Genomic DNA, 18,594 nt, shown 5'->3' on the forward strand with positions numbered 1-18,594 from the left:
GTGCTGGCTATTCTAAACATGTTGTAGAATTTATTCACCCCTACCGTCTCACTGCCAAAAATAATATACCGCAGGCAAAAATGGCGGCACGGAGGATTCGCGAGGGTTCTAAGTGCCGAATCAAAATGAGGAATGGGGTCGATGATGTATGATTGATGCCAATCATTTTTCAAGTGGTTGGGGGTGGAGTGACAGGAAATTTTCAATAATGGGTTTCAGTATGCAAATAAGTGATGAAATAGACGAGGGAAGATGTATAATTATAGTTGATGTGTTGATGCGGAGATGACGGAAAAATGCAGTTGTGAGAGCAAGAAACTGCCTCTAGTTAGTTTGCAATATTATCTTAAGTACTAGAATCAGGCGTCTCCGGAAGCTCCAAGTATCAGGCGTTCTTGTGGCTTGTTACTTTATTTCCGTCTTCAGTTTAGAAAGCTTTCCCATTTTCTATACTTAAAGTCTTTTCCTTTTGTACTACAAATTTGGAGACTGCGCAAGGTATAAGCCTAAAACCACTAGTATTTCTAAAGGCTTCGTCACACAGGCGCGATTTCTGGGCGGGGCTAGATATTACCATATATGGATGTGGAGGGCTTTCAGTCTTCATTTAAGGCTTCGTCACATAGGCGCGTTTTCCGGGCGGGGCGTGAGCGTTTTATATGTAAAAGCGGCGCGCCCGGCTCACGCCCTGCCCGGAAAACGCGCCTGTGTGACGAAGCCTTAACTACGTCAGTTTACTAACGAGCCATACCCACAGGATTCCAAATGAAGCTACATAATCAATTCCACTGTTTCCCCTACGGATCCCTAAATCGCAAGAGATGTGCAAATGTAAAGCGGCCCAGTATAGCCACTGTCTTGTGCCAACATTACAGTACATCACAGTTCAAGGCCGGGCGGGCCTACGCAATGCTCAAATCAGACTCAGTATCCAACTATTCAAAAACCCACCGTCTTGCTTACTCATCACAGACTGACTAAGTGTGATACACTACTATAATTTATACACATGCGCAAAAGGCCATTTAGCAGTTGTCTAATCGTCTCTGCGTAAGCTCTGCTAAATTAGCTGAAGCTGAGAGGCCCTACAGTCCTTACACGTATGTCACACGTATGGATGCCGAACGATGGACCAGGAAAACCTTAGAGAAGGGGCTTAGGGGTCGCCCACAAGAAAAATGGGCGAATCGCTGTTTGGCCACAACCGTTTTCCAAGTGGTAAGGCACATCCTTATGTGCCGCGACCAAGACTTTTCTTGGGGGGATTTGGAGGAGGTATATGTTTAGAAACGGGCAAACTGCTTACGGACCCTTACTTACTTGATGGAATTGGCAGGAGTAGGAGCCATAGTCTCTACGTCAATCATTTATCGACAAACGTCAATCGAAAAGTAAAAATATATCGGAAGTTGAAAATGACTCCCTACGAAGAGTAAAACGCAACTGAAACTGTAACTATGTTACTAAGAAGCTCGAGAATTTGAAAACCTTCGCACATTTACTTTTACTCACGCCTTCCAAATTAATAGCAGTTCCGAAGAATAAAAACAGTTATATACAAATATTCATCTCTCTTACGACTATTTTTAACGTAAGTACCCAATACTTATCGCTCTAAATACCATTGAAGGGGTCTTCTTTAACATCATTTCTAATCAATCAATCCTGCATTATAAACTGAAATAGATACCATACATACACCAAAGAAAAATGTGACCAAATCCACCGGTGGCCGAGACGGACCATCCACAATCTTGCATTCTCAGCAAATTTCTTTCGACAATCAAAGAATACAGATCATCTGGCATCTGGTTACCGTACCCTAGACGCCAACATGTAAGATCCCTAACACATACTTCTCCGTCCCGTCCGAACCCATTTGTCCCACTTGCTGTGCGGGGTTTCACCGGCCCACCGCTCGGCCGCGTAATCAAATGCCTGTCTTGTCTTGTTCGTGCAGATTTATATATGTGAACACGCCTTTCTCTAGAAAAAGGTTCTTGTTACTGGAATGTTCGCTTTTTACTTGGGATTTCTCTTAAAATATGTATGATATGGTTCATTGTAATTCTCGTAGCCTACTTTATCCGCTTTGAAAACAGCAGCTTTGACTTAATCTTACCTTGGAGACCCAATATTTATTATAAACACATCTTACTTATCAAAACAGGTTCTATATTGGTGGCACCAATACGTAGCTCATGTGTGCATTTGCAACGTTATCTTAATAATAAGCATTCGTTGCATCATTTGCCCTACAAGTAAGTAGGTTAGTACAGTAAGTGCCCCAACTTAAGTGGTTATGTCACTGACTGTACCTAGAGATTCATTAAATTACCAAACAACAATGCCTTTTTATTCCTTCAACTATTTAACATAACATCGTCCGTCCAGAGTCTCCAGACGACTACAAATAAGTCATATCGACGCACATTATGTAATATTCAATTAGGTATGCTCCTCATAAACAACAGACGATCGTGTCCGAACCGAGGAAGTGCTTCCTTCCTTGTCACAATCGCTCCACCACTTCAAAACTAAACTGCCGCAAACGACAATGAAGCATTTACAATTATATACCTAATTAAACTACAATCAAGACTCTTATTGCAGTAATCGGCACGTGTTGAATGACCAAGACAAGTTCAAGGGCTATAGTTCGTTACACTCTCTGAAGCACTGCCAACTTTTTTGACTGATCTATTATCATACTGCTATATTAATCTGAGGGAAATGTCTTGTTGGGTCGACGGAAATCGAGCAGGTGGGAGGTTAAAACAAGATGTATGGTGCGTATTTTTATAGGAAACCCATGAAATTAACTGTAATGTTACTTTTTGTTTTGTTTCAGATTTCAGTCCAGACATGTGAATTATTTATGTAAGTACAGTATCCCAGGAATTAAATATTGTTCATTGCGAACCACAAAGTAAAAAAGAAAATAGATACATGAAAAGCAAAGATAATTACTACATAACTACAGCAAAAAAAATGTTTCTTCAACAACCTTTGGGTAGGTACTAAGAACAAACTTAAGAGTTGCAGCAATTAATGGGTACCTAGTACAGTTATGAAATTAATTGAATATTTATTACTCGGAAAGCTGTCATTTAATTACCGTAAAATCCAATTTATCCAACTATCATCCAGTACTACAAATATCCACATGTTCAATACGTAATTAAGTATCAAATACAATCTTATTTTGGTGTTACCCGAATATATTCTTGCTTTTGTGAAAATGTTTTGCCTTAGTACTGCAAAATTATAATAATGTTCACAACTGAACGAAGATACGAGTATTAGATAATTTTTTTGACCATAGTAGCAAGCTTTTGGACTACAGTGGGGTGGATTTACGGTATGGCATTATTCTATTCATTACTTTCTTTAAAACTAATTTTACGGCCAGCGTTGAATGTAAGGAAAATGATTAGTGTCACCATCTTGGTCAGTAGTCACCAGTATGAAAACTCCTTTGCGAAAAATTAAGATCGTTAAACCAACATATCTACATATTAGGCGCATGTCTGATTCACACGGTGACCTAACCCTGGCAAGGACGTCTCGAGACCTACGCAATCGTTTTATGGCTGTTCAACTGTCTTTTATTTATCAGAGGGACGTAACAGACGTGGACTTGACTAATACCATACGATTTCGAATCGCTGGACAGTCCAGTGGCCCCTTTATAACGCGAGTATTGAAACCTAAGGGCCACCCCACATCTAGCGTCTTTCGAGCGTCGGCGTCTACAACTCTATGGCCAGCGCTGACCAGACGCCGGTAGACGCCGACGCTCGAAAGACGCTAGATGTGGGGTGGCCCTAAGATGTAGTAACTGCTAGAGTCCATGCGGAAAGAGAAGAGTCATAGAATGTATGGGGCCCAATACATTCCACGACTCTTCTCTTTCCGAACACACTCTAGTTTCATTTAGTTTTAAATATTTTAGATATTTTAATCACATATGGAATATTTCTGGAATAAATTTATTTCATTCATTCATTCATTATAATAAAAATGTCACTGACATATCATTACAATTTCCTGATTTTATTCCGTCAAATCTCAATTCAGAGAAGTCAGATGTGATTTTCAAATTTCTCAATATGTATGGTGGATTTTAGGTGAAGATCGGGCTAACGCAAAAAATTATAGTTTTTATATAAAATTTCTACTCATTTTAATCGGTACGCTAAAAGTTTCCTAGCAACTTCTCTTAAAGCATTATTCAACCGTATGTCTTTAAAAAAGTAAACCGAATAGTGCGTAATTACAAATATGAAATCATTGTAATCAAATCTTACGACAATTTTGATACATCAGTTCCATCCACAACATCAAATAGTCGAGGAATACAGTAGGTACAGTCACCAGCATAAATAAATGACTATGGGCAGCCGTGCAAAAATATCCGATGCTCCATTGGAGGCATAAGTATATGACGACACTACCTCGGTAAAAATATGTGATCCTTTGTAACCAGCAAAAATATCGTTAGTCCGTATCCGCATAAATATCGGATCGGGTCGATTAAAAATATTTGATTACTCATAAAATTCAAAATTATGTGATTACTCTCATCTGGAATAAATATCTCTCCACTGTAAAAGCAAATACATCGGATGGACGACAGACCGCCTATTTATTTGACACGTTGGAAAATCACAAATATGTTATCGACCTTTAAAAACGAACCATACATGTTTGGTATAGAGCCGTAAATTGTATAAAGTGATTTGACAATTCACGAAAAGAGTGCCGACTTGTCATTGTATATGTCTGTCTCACATTACATTCTATCATCGATTTGACGGAATAAACTGGATATAATTTTGAATTGTAACGTATTGCAATCATGAATCTAGTATATAACTGGATCTGGCATGAGGGGTGGGGGAAATGACTAAACGGGATAGTCTTATGTATCTTTCAGTAGGAGTAGCAGCGAAAGCGCTATTATTGTTTGTCCTTGTCAGTCTCACAGGTTGACCTCTTCATCATTCTTTTTTATGTAAGAAGGAGGTTTATTACACATTGTCTATTAAAAGTCTACCTGAATTATGTCACAATTTAAAATTGCAAATGAAATATGTGAGACAGACATATGCAGTGACAAGTCTACACTCTTTTCGTGAATTGTCAAATCACTTCAAACAATGTAAGGCTCTATGCTATCCAGGTATGGTTCGTTTTTGCCGATTGATGACATATTTCATAATTTCGTGTCAGATATATAGGCGGTCCGTCTGCCATCCGATGTATTTGCATTCACAGTGGAGAGATATTTATGCCAGATGAGAGTAATCCCATAATTTTGATTTTTATGAGTAATCAAATATTTTTAAGCGATCCGATCCGATATTTATGCGGATACAGAGTACCGATGTTTTTGCCGGCCACAAAGCATCACATATTTTTACCGAGGTAGTGTCGTCATATACTTATGCATCCAATGGAGCATCAGATATTTTTGCACGGCTGCCCACAGTCATATATTTTTGCTGGTGACTGTACATCATTTTTCCAGTCTATTTGTATCCGGACATGTTTCGCACATGTCTCGGGCTAATACGACACATGATCTGTCTATTTCCGCCATCTTTTATCATGGTTGATTAATGTGTCCTATTTAGTGTCATCTCGTGGGACGACAGATGGACGGACGATGGACGGATATTAACGTACACATGCGTACATCATGCGAATATCAGCCTGATATGTCACTTATTTAGTCAAAGTATTAAGTGTGTGGCACGCTTTGCTGTCTAAATTATTTCAAGGATTAGCTTAGACTTGGCTCAATTATGATATAATGTCGTTGGGTAACATTTAGAGCGGTCACATTTGCGTTTTTGCGTGTACGGTCGTTTCGGCGTTACGTACGCGCTTACACGCGCGCTATATGTTTTTCGCTACATTTGGTCTATGTAGGCGCGTACACGCGCTTCCAAAAACGAGCTTATAGGCGCGTATAAAACGCTAGTCTGTAACCGCCCTTATATCAGTTGCGATTAAAACTGTTTGAACTTTTGAATGACTTTTATGATTATTTAACAAAGTGATTTCTTCATATTTCTATTTAAGTAAACCATGAATAATCTCGTACATCTCATGATAGACCCAATCCGATGTAGGCGCCTATTCCACCTATCCCTACCGCGATATCCCCTACGGTGGGGATATGTATGTAAAATATATATGTAAGATTTCGCTACCAATATAATGGTAGTCTTGAAGTCATACTCGAGTATATTGCCAACAACAAACACGAAAGTATGTCTCGCTTTTCCAAAGAAGCGTAAGCAATGTAATAAACTAACCGTACAATGTACATTCATCTTAAATCTATTCGAACAGTGGCTATCGATAAAGATAATAAAATTAGCTGGTAATGGAACAAAGTGTAAAGCCGATTGTGGCATCCGTTCGTGGAAGTGTCCGCGCCTGACTCACGGTAATACAGAGTTCAACATACAGTCCACTTGATGTCCAGACAAGTCATGCCAATTTATTTGGTTGTGTTACTGTATAAAAAATTTAGGCTAAATATTCTTTGACCATCGAAAAAAGTTTTTTATTTGTCAACGCTTGACTCACGGTACAGAGCTCAGACAGACTACATACAAAGTGCGCTTGCTTGATGTCCGGACGCGCAAGTCACACAAATTTATTTGGAGTGCATTAATTAGTTTCCATTTTCCCCCGTCGATCGCGATTATGACCACGTCTTACCACGCATTTCACACATAGGTAACCAATATGCTTTTTGTGTGTACTTGTATGCTTTTTTATCATCCTTTGCATCCCGACCCACCAACGAAAATTTTCCCATACGTATGATTCGTCTCAGTTTGAGTTACATAAATTAGTAGGTATCTTCTGTGGTGAGGGTTTTTCAAATTTTTTTTAACGTTCATGAACCATAGATTAAACAAACCGCAGACGTATCAAATAATTTACATAATGCTCGGATAAGCATACTTGAACTAAATTTACAATAAAAAACGACCACAAATTCGTTAACAGTTTTTGTAGGTGCTTTCAAGAAGCTTAACCCCCCGGACGCTGAGGTCGCAGGTTCAAGTCTATTTGGTCTGACTCGGGTCGACGGCCTCGATCATCGAGTATGAGAAATGTTGTGTTGAAAACGTTTTTGCTTGTAACCAGTTTGTTTTTTATCAATGAGGTCGGTATGATAAAATAATGGCTATTAGTAGCTTGGACTTCTGGAAGTAACTAAAGCTCGAAAAAAATTAAAAAAAGCCAATTGGGAGTAGCTGGAGACATTGACCCCCATGTATAGAAATTTGCAGGAGGGGCCAACAATCTCTGTAGCTGACTGTACCTATGTATGCACGTCACCGTTATGTAAGTATAAATTGGCATTACAGAGTAAAGGGGCCTACTAATTACCAGTTCGCCGGACGCCGTAATCAGTGGGCCCCTTAAGGTGGCCCCGCGGTTAGGCGTGCGGCCTCTAAACTGGAAGTCGTTGGGTCGAACCCCGACTCGTACCTATGAGTTTTAGATGAAATATTATTTGATATTTACCTACCAGTTGCTCTTCCTAGAAGAAAAACATTTTGAGTAAACCAGACTAATGCCAATACGGTTTAGTTTTCCTTCTCAGTTGCAAAGTCAGATGCCAGAAGCTTTCGTAAAAATCTTCACTCACATTTTTCATTTCTTATTATCATTCAAACAGTTCAGTTCACACACGCCTGGGGCCTTACCATGATGTCCTTATTGCGATTCTGTTTAGGACATATAAGCCACATAGCTCCGTCCTTTAGCGATTCAGTTTAGGTCCTATAAACAGAATCGCAATAAGGACATCATGGTAAGGCCCCTGGTCTTGTGGAATATACTTACTGGAAATTCTTATCCTTAGAATAAGTCATTACAATACCCAGTCATATTCTCGCATAATCAGTTTTCCTTGAACTATCAGCATCACTGTGAACTTCATCAATGTACTTTAAGCCTTTGCAATAAGTTGTATAAAATAGTCTATTAATAATAGTATGGACTACAGAACACATCAAGTGTGGCTTAAAAGAACTTACATACAGATGAGTCAAAACTGAAACTTACCTAATATTGTTGCCAACACGATAAATATAGGCGTAGTTCATTTGACGATTCTAATTGTCAAAAATTAAACATGTCTAACAAAAGTAATTGCGCGTTTATTGTAAATTATGAATAGTTATATGATTTTGCGAATTTCTTTGTATTTCTATCAATAGATTGTTATAGGTAACTAATGTCTTCAAAGTCGCAATTGCACAAGGCATTTAATATGTCGGCATTAATTATAATACCAACCTATAGATCTATTTAATTGGCTACTTTCCTAATAGTATTCTTCTTTAGAATAGTCTTCTTCTTTTTTAGAGCTGTCAAGACTATTTGCTAATACGGAACTTATATGAAAACGTGTGTAGTGACGTCATAGTCAACTCGCCTACTTTTTATACTTCCATCCGATTTATTAAATAGAAATTGGGTTTAAAAATAACTGTTATCTATGTTTTTGTAATAATTATCTGGTGCTTTATTTCGTGCACGGTGTGAAATAATTTATTTTATTTAAGTAGAGGAAAGTACCCAATTGTTGAATTAAAAAAAAGCGGCCAAGTGCGAGTCGGACTCGCCCATGAAGGGTTCCGTATTTAGGCGATTTATGACGTATTAAAAAAAACTACTTACTAGATCTCGTTCAAACCAATTTTCGGTGGAAGTTTACATGGTAATGTACATTATATTTTTTTTTTAGTTTTATCATTCTCTTATTTTAGAAGTTACAGGGGGGGGGACACACATTTTACCACTTTCGAAGTGTCTCTCGCGCAAACTATTCAGTTTAGAAAAAAATGATATTAGAAACCTCAATATCATTTTTGAAGACCTATCCATAGATACCCCACACGTATGGGTTTGATGAAAAAATTTTTTTTGAGTTTCAGTTCGAAGTATGGGGAACCCCAAAAATTTATTGTTTTTTTTCTATTTTTGTGTGAGAATCTTAATGCGGTTCACAGAATACATCTACTTACCAAGTTTCAACAGTATAGTTCTTATAGTTTCGGAGAAAAGTGGCTGTGACATACGGACGGACAGACAGACGGACAGACGGACAGACGGACAGACAGACAGACATGACGAATCTATAAGGGTTCCGTTTTTTGCCATTTGGCTACGGAACCCTAAAAACGCGTGCCTATCGTTGTCCTATCGAACACAAAATAAGGCTTCGTCACACAGGCGCGTTTTCCGGGCGGGGCGTGAGCGGGGCGCGTCGCTTTTACATATAAAACGCTCACGCTCCGCCCGGAAAACACTCGTGTGACGAAGTCTTTAATGGCACGGCTTACTTCCACCGTCCGTTTCAACATCAGTTACGAAGAACATCAGATCGTAGTGTGCAGACTGAAGTGCATCCATTGGTTACATTGTCAACTCACATTTATAGACGGGAAGACGGGTCTAACGCGAAATTTATTCAATTACCTTCAAAATCAAAATTTCCTCTGAAATTTATTGAATTTATTCTATAAATGTGAGTTAATATGTGTTCAGAACGCGATAGTTGTAAATATTATACATTGTCAAAGTCCTATTCGCACTGGCATTTTATAGTTCTTTGGATCGAACATTATTTACGAATGGAATTTACGCCCGTCATCTGTACTCCCTGATAAATACTATCTAGTTCTAGGTCTTCAAACCAACATCGAGCAGGCTTTTACTGAGTGAGCTTCTTTCAAGGCTCTAGCGTTTTCACCGTTTAACGACCCTAAGGTTAGTTAGTGATCAGTTTCTTAATTGAAGACAGATTCTTAATCGATGTTTTTCAATGTCATGGTTTTGCGTCACCCCGGTTTAACGACACCGTTTTATTTATATGCACGACTAACAATTCGGATGTATTTTACGCCAATAGCTTTTAACTTGTCAATCCCACGCGGGCACGTAACCTCTTCATTATGCTTATTGTGACTACTCGGATCAAATGACGTAAACGCCAGCATACCACGTTAAAATTTAAACCTAAAATCTTTGCTATAATGTTCAAATTTAGTTTTATCTAACTTGAGTTTCGTATTTTTTTGGATGTGGTATTAAGACTATTAAGCCTACTGTACAAGTCGTTTTACCATCGTTAATCATAACTGTTTGTTTGCTTTCACAGAGTTTATTGAATTAAACTTCAATGCACTAATCAAATTCGTATAAACCTGTATTTTTATTTTATAAACATTTCATGGGCGGCAGTGATTAGCTTTAATCTTCGATTTGTTGATTTTTGATTGCCGCTCGTAAAGCCTACGTGCTTTCGAATGGTGTTTTTCTCTATAAGTTTTTATCGGGTTCTTTGTTCTGGACCCGACTCGGAAGAGCAGAATAGCCATTTTGGAATTTCTTTTAATTTGAGTCTTTTGATAGTACTTTTTATTACGAAGGTATTACATATTTAAACATTATGATGTGGTAAACCTTTGCTTTAATATTTATTGAGATGTAAACTTTAAAACAGACGCAAACAATACTACGTGTATATTTGTCTGTAACTGTATATTATAGATGTGATCAGATCCCAGCAGCTGACTGTACATGAATACTAAGGTTAAGAAAAAGTATATGTACATAATAAAAATAAATATGACTGCATACGACATACATTAATTGCGTATCAGTTCGAACATAACAAAATCAAGCAACATTTTTTACTCACTAATCGATTCCCCACATTCCCCACAAACGTGATTTCGAATTCAATTACAGCTAAGAAAGTTCGTTCTTGGAGGAATGTCAAAGAAACCAAAACTCTTTCGATATTCTCTGATCCTTACGAACATGATATAATAAACGTTTTGTCCATACTTATAAGATTTAAAATCAAATTAATAGAAAGATCGATATGAAAAATTGGTGGTTGTATGCAGCTACCAATAGGTCAACAACTTTTGACAACACTGTTACGGAATGCGAAAAGGAGCTGGTTCTTGGAGTAATTAGCGAATTATTCGTACGAGAGTGCTCAGATTCGTGGAAGAGAGGCCTGTCGCTCAGTGCACCGAACGTTCACCTTTTGAGCTCCAATTATGTAGTACAATCATAAAATTAGATCAACTTTGCTGCGATCACCATTCTAATGTGCGAAAGCTGAAATAGATGTCATACACAAAAAAACCGGCCAAGTGCGAGTCGGACTCGCGCACGGAGGGTTCCGCACCACAATAAAAAATAGAGCAAAACAAGCAAAAAAACGGTCACCCATCCAAGTACTGACCCCGCCCGACGTTGCTTAAATTCCGTCAAAAATCACGTTTGTTGTATGGGAGCCCCACTTAAATCTTTATTTTATTCTGTTTTTAGTATTTGTTGTTATAGCGGCAACAGAAATACATCATCTGTGAAAATTTCAACTGTTCGTGAGATACAGCCTGGTGACAGACGGACGGACGGACGGACGGACGGACGGACGGACAGCGGAGTCTTAGTAATAGGGTCCCGTTTTTACCCTTTGGGTACGGAACCCTAAAAAAAGAAACCTCGTCACCAGTGACCTAGATCGGAATCGAACAAGCATCTTAAGAAATAAAACTATTAAAACGGATTATATCAAGTATATATATTGAATTTATACTACATCCCGACGTTTCGAACCCTTTACAGCGTTCGTGGTCAACGGGTTCGAAACGTCGGGATGTAGTATAAATTCAATATACGCGATATAATCCGTTTTAATAGTTTTATTTCATGAGTAAATCGCGGTAACCGAAGACAATATTAAGCCTCATCAACTTTCGCGGCTAAAACATATACGTATGTATATATATTTTTTAAATAGATTACCATTTCTCTCGCTGCTGGGCAAATGCCTCCCCTTTTTTCCGTCACTCATCACGCCAGCTCTTGCTAGTCGCTGGAAAATACGTCAAGGTCGTCCCACGATCTAAATTTCCCTTTAAATAATTAATTATATTTCCTCATTAAAGCGAATTCAACACTGTGAACGAGTAAATCTAAAAGATCGTGAAGTTTTTTTGCCGAGGAACAGATACACCCAAAGGTCAGTTGCGCGTGATATCAACTTATCACTTAAAAACGCCCCCAACACAAACCTGAGGGCTTACCGCGAATCACGTTCGACGCGTTGCCTCCCTGTCACACTTACGTACGAATTTGCAAGTGCGACAGAGAGGCAACACGCCGAACGTGGTTCGCGGTAGGCCCTCTGACTCTCAAACAAATCAATAGGACACGTGACGCTCGAAATCTAATTCCATAACCCGCCGCTATCGCGTGACGTCCGACCGGCGATAACCCGCGCTTCCGCGAAGGGCGACCTCCAGATAACACCAGATAGTGGTCGTTTTTGTGAATGGAGCGCCGTTGAATGGTGGACGCGCTGAGTTAGGTATTTGTGATGGGGTGACGTAAACCTGTGCGGTATTGCATTGAAATGTAGACGAGCGATTAAGGGTCGGTTGCACCAAACTGTTTGTCATCGTTAAAGAGTTAGCTAAATTTTATTGTATGGAAAGTTTCATAGTAAACCGCCGCGGCGCGCCGGGTGATGTTGATCAGTCTGTCAAGTGCGGATGGTGCAACTGGCACCAAGTAAACTATTTTACTGAATTTAGAATGCTAGAGAATAGCTAAACAAAATACTTCGGAAGAATGCTCAGAGAAACAAGAAGAAAAATATAGAGATAGCATTTAACTAATATACCTTCATTGACCATACCATAGGCGTATATTTAATAGAACCAACTCCGATTATTGATAATCTTGTCGTTGGTTCTATCACAAATATATTGTTTTAGTCTTCAAAATGCCACAAATGTTATTTCTTTACGTTTGACCTGTGTGATCAGTGTTTTCATGAACAGTGTATGGATTAAATACTTATATTACAATCATTGAACAATTGACTAATTGTAGGTACAGTCGGTATCATATTACTGAATCGCGATTAGAAAGGGATTGAGATAGCTGTCAATCCATATTGATTTTGACGTAAGTGTATGGAAATCTGTTATTTCTAATCCCTTTCTGATCGCGATTCAGTAATAATAGCGGATGAACCAACGCCCCAAAATTAAGTATCTGCCACCCCCCAACACTCCTCCAAATAAATTTCACGAGAATCGTTTGAAAAATGCGATCAGTATAGACGAAAACATCCGGACTTACGAAATAATTTTTGACCAAGCAGAAACGGACACCTTCGCTTTCGCTTGGTCAATTATAAAATAAAAAGTAGAATTAGCTGCACAGATATTTAATGAGTTGCTATTTCAATCGTATTTTTACTTAAAATTTAAATACCGGCCAGACGTTTTGGAATTTTGCAAAACTATTTATAGTTCAAAACTGAACACCATTTAGTCACATTCAAAACTCTTTCAAAGTCCCAATATTTGTTGTATTTTTTGCTCACGGTAACTGTGTCCCATGGCTACGTCTCAAATACCGTTATTCCATTTTTTCTCGTTTTTCGTCATTAGTAGGCCCTTGCCGACGAATCCCAAATAAATTAAAAAGTCATCAAGTTTTTTTTTACGGGAAGTGACTGATTTTTACGCCTTAATGATTGCGTGATATTATGTCAGGTGTAATTTTCATTGGTTTATATTATTTTAAACTTGCTTATTTGTGTCAAGATTTTTTAACGATTTGATAATTTGTCTACTTTTCTTTGGCTAATGAGCTGGTTTCTCATTTAGATTTTTTTGGCATTCTTTGTGAGGTAATATGAATACATTTAACGATATAAGGTAGATAAGGATGATTGTTTCCAACTTTGAGTCATTAATTAACCTTTCACATGTGTGTTGTAGTCAAAAATCATGGGTTTTAACTCTGTTTTGCTGTACAGAGCAGAAAAAATCGTTTTCGATAAAATTCTGAAAGATGACTACAAATTCGGTTATGATCCATCATACACAGACAAGAGTTTAATCAAAAAAATGTTAACGATACAAATATTATGAAGGTGCCTTATCGATAGATGTAACGCCCAATACCTAAAAAAAGCGGCCAAGTGCGAGTCGGACTCGCCCATGAAGGGTTCCGTATTTAGGCGATTTGTGACGTATAAAAAAAAACTACTTACTAGATCTCGTTCAAACCAATTTTCGGTGGAAGTTTACATGGTAATGTACATCATATATTTTTTTTAGTTTTATCATTCTCTTATTTTAGAAGTTACAGGGGGGGGGGGGGACACACATTTTACCACTTTGGAAGTGTCTCTCGCGCAAACTATTCAGTTTAGAAAAAAATGATATTAGAAACCTCAATATCATTTTTGAAGACCTATCCATAGATACCCCACACGTATGGGTTTGATGAAAAAAAAAATTTTGTGTTTCAGTTCGAAGTATGGGGAACCCCAAAAATTTGTTGTTTTTTTTCTATTTTTGTGTGAAAATCTTAATGCGGTTCACAGAATACATCTACTTACCAAGTTTCAACAGTATAGTTCTTATAGTTTCGGAGAAAAGTGGCTGTGACATACGGACGGACAGACAGACGGACAGACGGACAGACAGACAGACAGACATGACGAATCTATAAGGGTTCCGTTTTTTGCCATTTGGCTACGGAACCCTAAAAACTATATCAATACCAGTAAGTTCCTAATGCCATTTTTAGGGTTCCGTAGCCAAATGGCAAAAAACGGAACCCTTATAGATTCGTCATGTCTGTCTGTCTGTCTGTCTGTCCGTCTGTCCGTCTGTCTGTCCGTCCGTATGTCACAGCCACTTTTCTCTGAAACTATAAGAACTATACTGTTGAAACTTGGTAAGTAGATGTATTCTGTGAACCGCATTAAGATTTTCACACAAAAATAGAAAAAAAACAATAAATTTTTGGGGTTCCCCATACATCGAACTGAAACTCAAAAATTTTTTTTTGATCAAACCCATACGTGTGGGGTATCTATGGATAGGTCTTCAAAAATGATATTGAGGTTTCTAATATCATTTTTTTCTAAACTGAATAGTTTGCGCGAGAGACACTTCCAAAGTGGTAAAATGTGTGTCCCCCCCCCCCCCTGTAACTTCTAAAATAAGAGAATGATAAAACTAAAAAAAATATATGATGTACATTACCATGTAAACTTCCACCGAAAATTGGTTTGAACGAGATCTAGTAAGTAGTTTTTTTTTATACATCATAAATCGCCTAAATACGGAACCCTTCATGGGCGAGTCCGACTCGCACTTGGCCGCTTTTTTGGGTAGTTGTTATCAGACCTCCTGTGTTGGATCAAAGTCCAAGCCGATCGTTTCCGTAGGAAATACTACATTGTTTTGGGATTTTTTATACTGAGTACTAGGTATTGCGGGGGAACACCGTTCTGATAAAGAGTTATTCCTTTAGGGCCACTTGCACCATCCCACTAACCCGAGGTTAAGCGGTTAATCGTCGAGCTTATGTAAATAATTGATAAACTACATAAATTTAGGTTTTATGAGATGGCACCTCTAAACAAAATGAGTCTTAACGGAAATATTTTTTTATTGGGTTTGATATTTAAAGTCCCTGAATTCCCATCATTTATTACTTTATCATTTCTTAAGCATGTTATTATTTTATGCTTCTATTTCCAAGTGTAATAAGCATAAGGGTAATGTGTACCAGTCGAGTGCTCACTCGATACAGACGTGAGACGATACCCACTTGCTTGCCTACTTTTAGATATATGTAAATTTAATTGAAGAAAAGGAAAGACAGATTACTAAGCTCTCTTATCTAAAAGTTTATATTGAACAAGTTTTACCTGCACATGAAAGTATGTTCATGTTACAAAAACCCACGCAAAGTGAAATATTAATGCTATTGGGACACGCTTCTCAATCATTTTGTATGTAACTAGTTATCATTGTCATCGGACTAGCTCCAGAAATTTTGTGAATTAAAAAGGAAGTGCCAAACTTAGGACACTTAACCAATTGCTCCGGTCTATCTAGAATATCTAGATAGACTGCAGACTTAGGATCAGAACATTCGACTTTGAACTACTCTAGTCTCTAATAGATGGGTTCGGCTAATTATTTTCTCAGTGTCTACATATATCTATAGCATTACCAACCGCTTCTCGTAAAATTTGGGGAACAGGTTGGATAATTACATATATAGTTTTTTTTCCTATTTAATTTTTGGCATTATTCGGGGCCACGGGAGTTCTCGAGGTCTACAAAACCACTAGTTTACTTAATAACTATAATGCGTTGCGGTTCGCCAGCTACAAGACATGTGAATTTACTTTTTAAATTCATGTATCAGTATGTTTTTGGGACGGTCTTGCCTTAACCGCAGCGTCAAATTAATTCGAGATTACTGTACGTCTCAAAACTAACTAATTAAAAAAGACGTAAGTACGTTTGTTATTTAGGGTTTACAAGCTGTTTTGGAACTATGCCATTGAATACTAGACGTCGATTATTGGGAATAACGTGCGCTAACTACTTCATTATATGGTGAGGTTTAATATCGAATGCCCCGGTAATCGTTTTAAGCGCCGTGACATTTTCGAAATTGCCGGTAACTTTCAGTTTTGCCAATTACTTTAATGACATATAAAATGTGGACAGTCGTAAAGGCGGCGTAAGTTTTCGTAAAGTGAGATTACGAGTGTACTAATTATATAACCAGATCAAGGGATCGAAAACTTGCTGTGTTGCCCAACATATTGCATATTGCTCCTAGCCGCCGTCAGGCCTTCGTCACTCGCTCACGGCAGTCACGGCCACGCGCTATATGCCTACCGCTCGGCGTATCGTCGACGATACAATACAACTAGGGTTTGCAATCCGGATCCGAAATGTATGCAATTATCCGGATCTGGGTCCGGATCCGCGGATCTTCCCATAGATTTCGGATCCGTCGTGCAAACCCTAATTACAACCGACAAAGGGCCGGCGAACGCCCGCCTGAGCGCTCGCACCGCACTGCGCCGCACGTTTCCCGCGCTTACGCTTCGAAATGCCGAAAACACGTAATTATTGTAAACCACCACCACCAAACCACGTAATTTTTAAATAATTTTGACAACGTCATAATGAATCGGCCTGGTAGCACCGTATTACAACTTTTAAAAACCGTTGATTTGCCGTCGCTTTGCTCCTGTTTTCCGTATGAGTATTTATTAAAATTATTTACGCGATTTAGGATATTTTCAACTATGTATAAAATTTAATAACAGAGAATTCCGAGAAGGGAAGAATATTATAAATCATTATATAAAAATAAAACATATTTGACTGACTAATAAAAAATATGGTTGATTCGCAACATTCGTTTTATTACAATAATCATCGTATTAGGTACAATAGATAGGTACCTACAACCCTAGCGCATTCTTACGATGACGCGTTGGCACGTGACTCGCACGGCGGGCAACACAGTCTCGACTCTTTGTGCGCGTACTTATGGTACATTTCTTCTCGTCCTGAGCAGCAGGTATTATTATTAAGATTTTGTAGGCTATTATAGCGTAGGTATTTTCGCTTTTGTATGGGAATGATGCATCTGTTACGTAGTAACTATTTATTAATCTGTGCCGCCGTCACACAATTGAAGTTAAGTACACTCTCATTTTAAAACGAAATTCTGAAATAACATGAAAATGGTGGGAAAATGCCGATGACAGGGTCGAGTGGAAAAAACGAGGGGAGGCCTTTGCCCAGCAGTGGGACACCAAAATAGGCTAGAGAAAAAAAAAAAAAAAAAAAAAAACATGAAAATTTAACATAAACAATCAAGTAACATACAATACTCATCTAGGTTTGGTACTAGTTTTCGTTGCTAGAAATTGTAATACAAAGAAATGATATTACTCTTATTTCTTGTCTATTAAAAAATAAGTGATTCTCTACCAAACAGCTGGGAGAAATACGATATTTCTAGTCAGACCATTCTTACAGTAGGAAATGTTGACAAGGTTAACGGTACTTTGCTTGTGTTCAATGATAGTTTCACAAGTAATTAACAATTAATTGATCATAAATTGCGCCTACAACTATTAATATTTTATAATACACATACACACACAACCATCTTAGGTATAATATAGACAGTTAACCTAATTAATAAATCAACTCATCGATATTTAATATACATGTCGTAGTCAGATCGTATAATCCGCCGTATTGCATTACGGCTAGCCGTTTTACAAAACAGGGGCATTTTGAAATGCCGCGGTTCTACGATTAGCCGGATTGTCATTGCGATACGTTCTTCAATAAGGCGGCCTACGTTTAGCCGCATCGTATCTACTATTTAGATTGTAGAGTGACCAGTTCTTTCGGTCGCCTACGTAACCGGAGTTTGACAATGTTAGCAATTTAATTTATTTTTACCATGGTCCCACCGCACTACATGTGTTTCTTTTCCAAAACATTTCCTTCACAACTTAAATAGACGGAAAGCGGGGCTCCTATTTCTGGGCGGTTTGCCCTTCGGGCATCTGAAGCTACCTAACGAACCTAACCTACTTACCTACCTACGCTTTTTTCCCCAAAGTGTAATGTTTTCACGGACGTCTCACTAAATCAATAGGTAGGT

General features: G+C 38.2%; 1 protein-coding gene across 2 annotated transcripts in view; it reads left to right on the plus strand.

Moving 5' to 3' along the window:
- Nucleotides 1-18,594, plus strand: part of LOC134652106 (mitochondrial cardiolipin hydrolase-like) — a 226,602-nt gene that overhangs the window by 172,598 nt on the left and 35,410 nt on the right. The window contains exon 5 of one of the 2 annotated variants that reach the window (XM_063507274.1): nt 2,852-2,880. The exons of the other annotated variant lie outside the window; for it this stretch is intronic. The gene's annotated coding sequence lies outside the window, so the exon portion shown is untranslated. The remainder of the gene's footprint in view (nt 1-2,851; nt 2,881-18,594) is intronic. 2 annotated transcript variants of the gene reach the window in all.

The sequence above is a fragment of the Cydia amplana genome, chromosome 11 (genome assembly GCF_948474715.1).
Source record: "Cydia amplana chromosome 11, ilCydAmpl1.1, whole genome shotgun sequence".
Lineage (NCBI taxonomy): Eukaryota > Metazoa > Arthropoda > Insecta > Lepidoptera > Tortricidae > Cydia > Cydia amplana.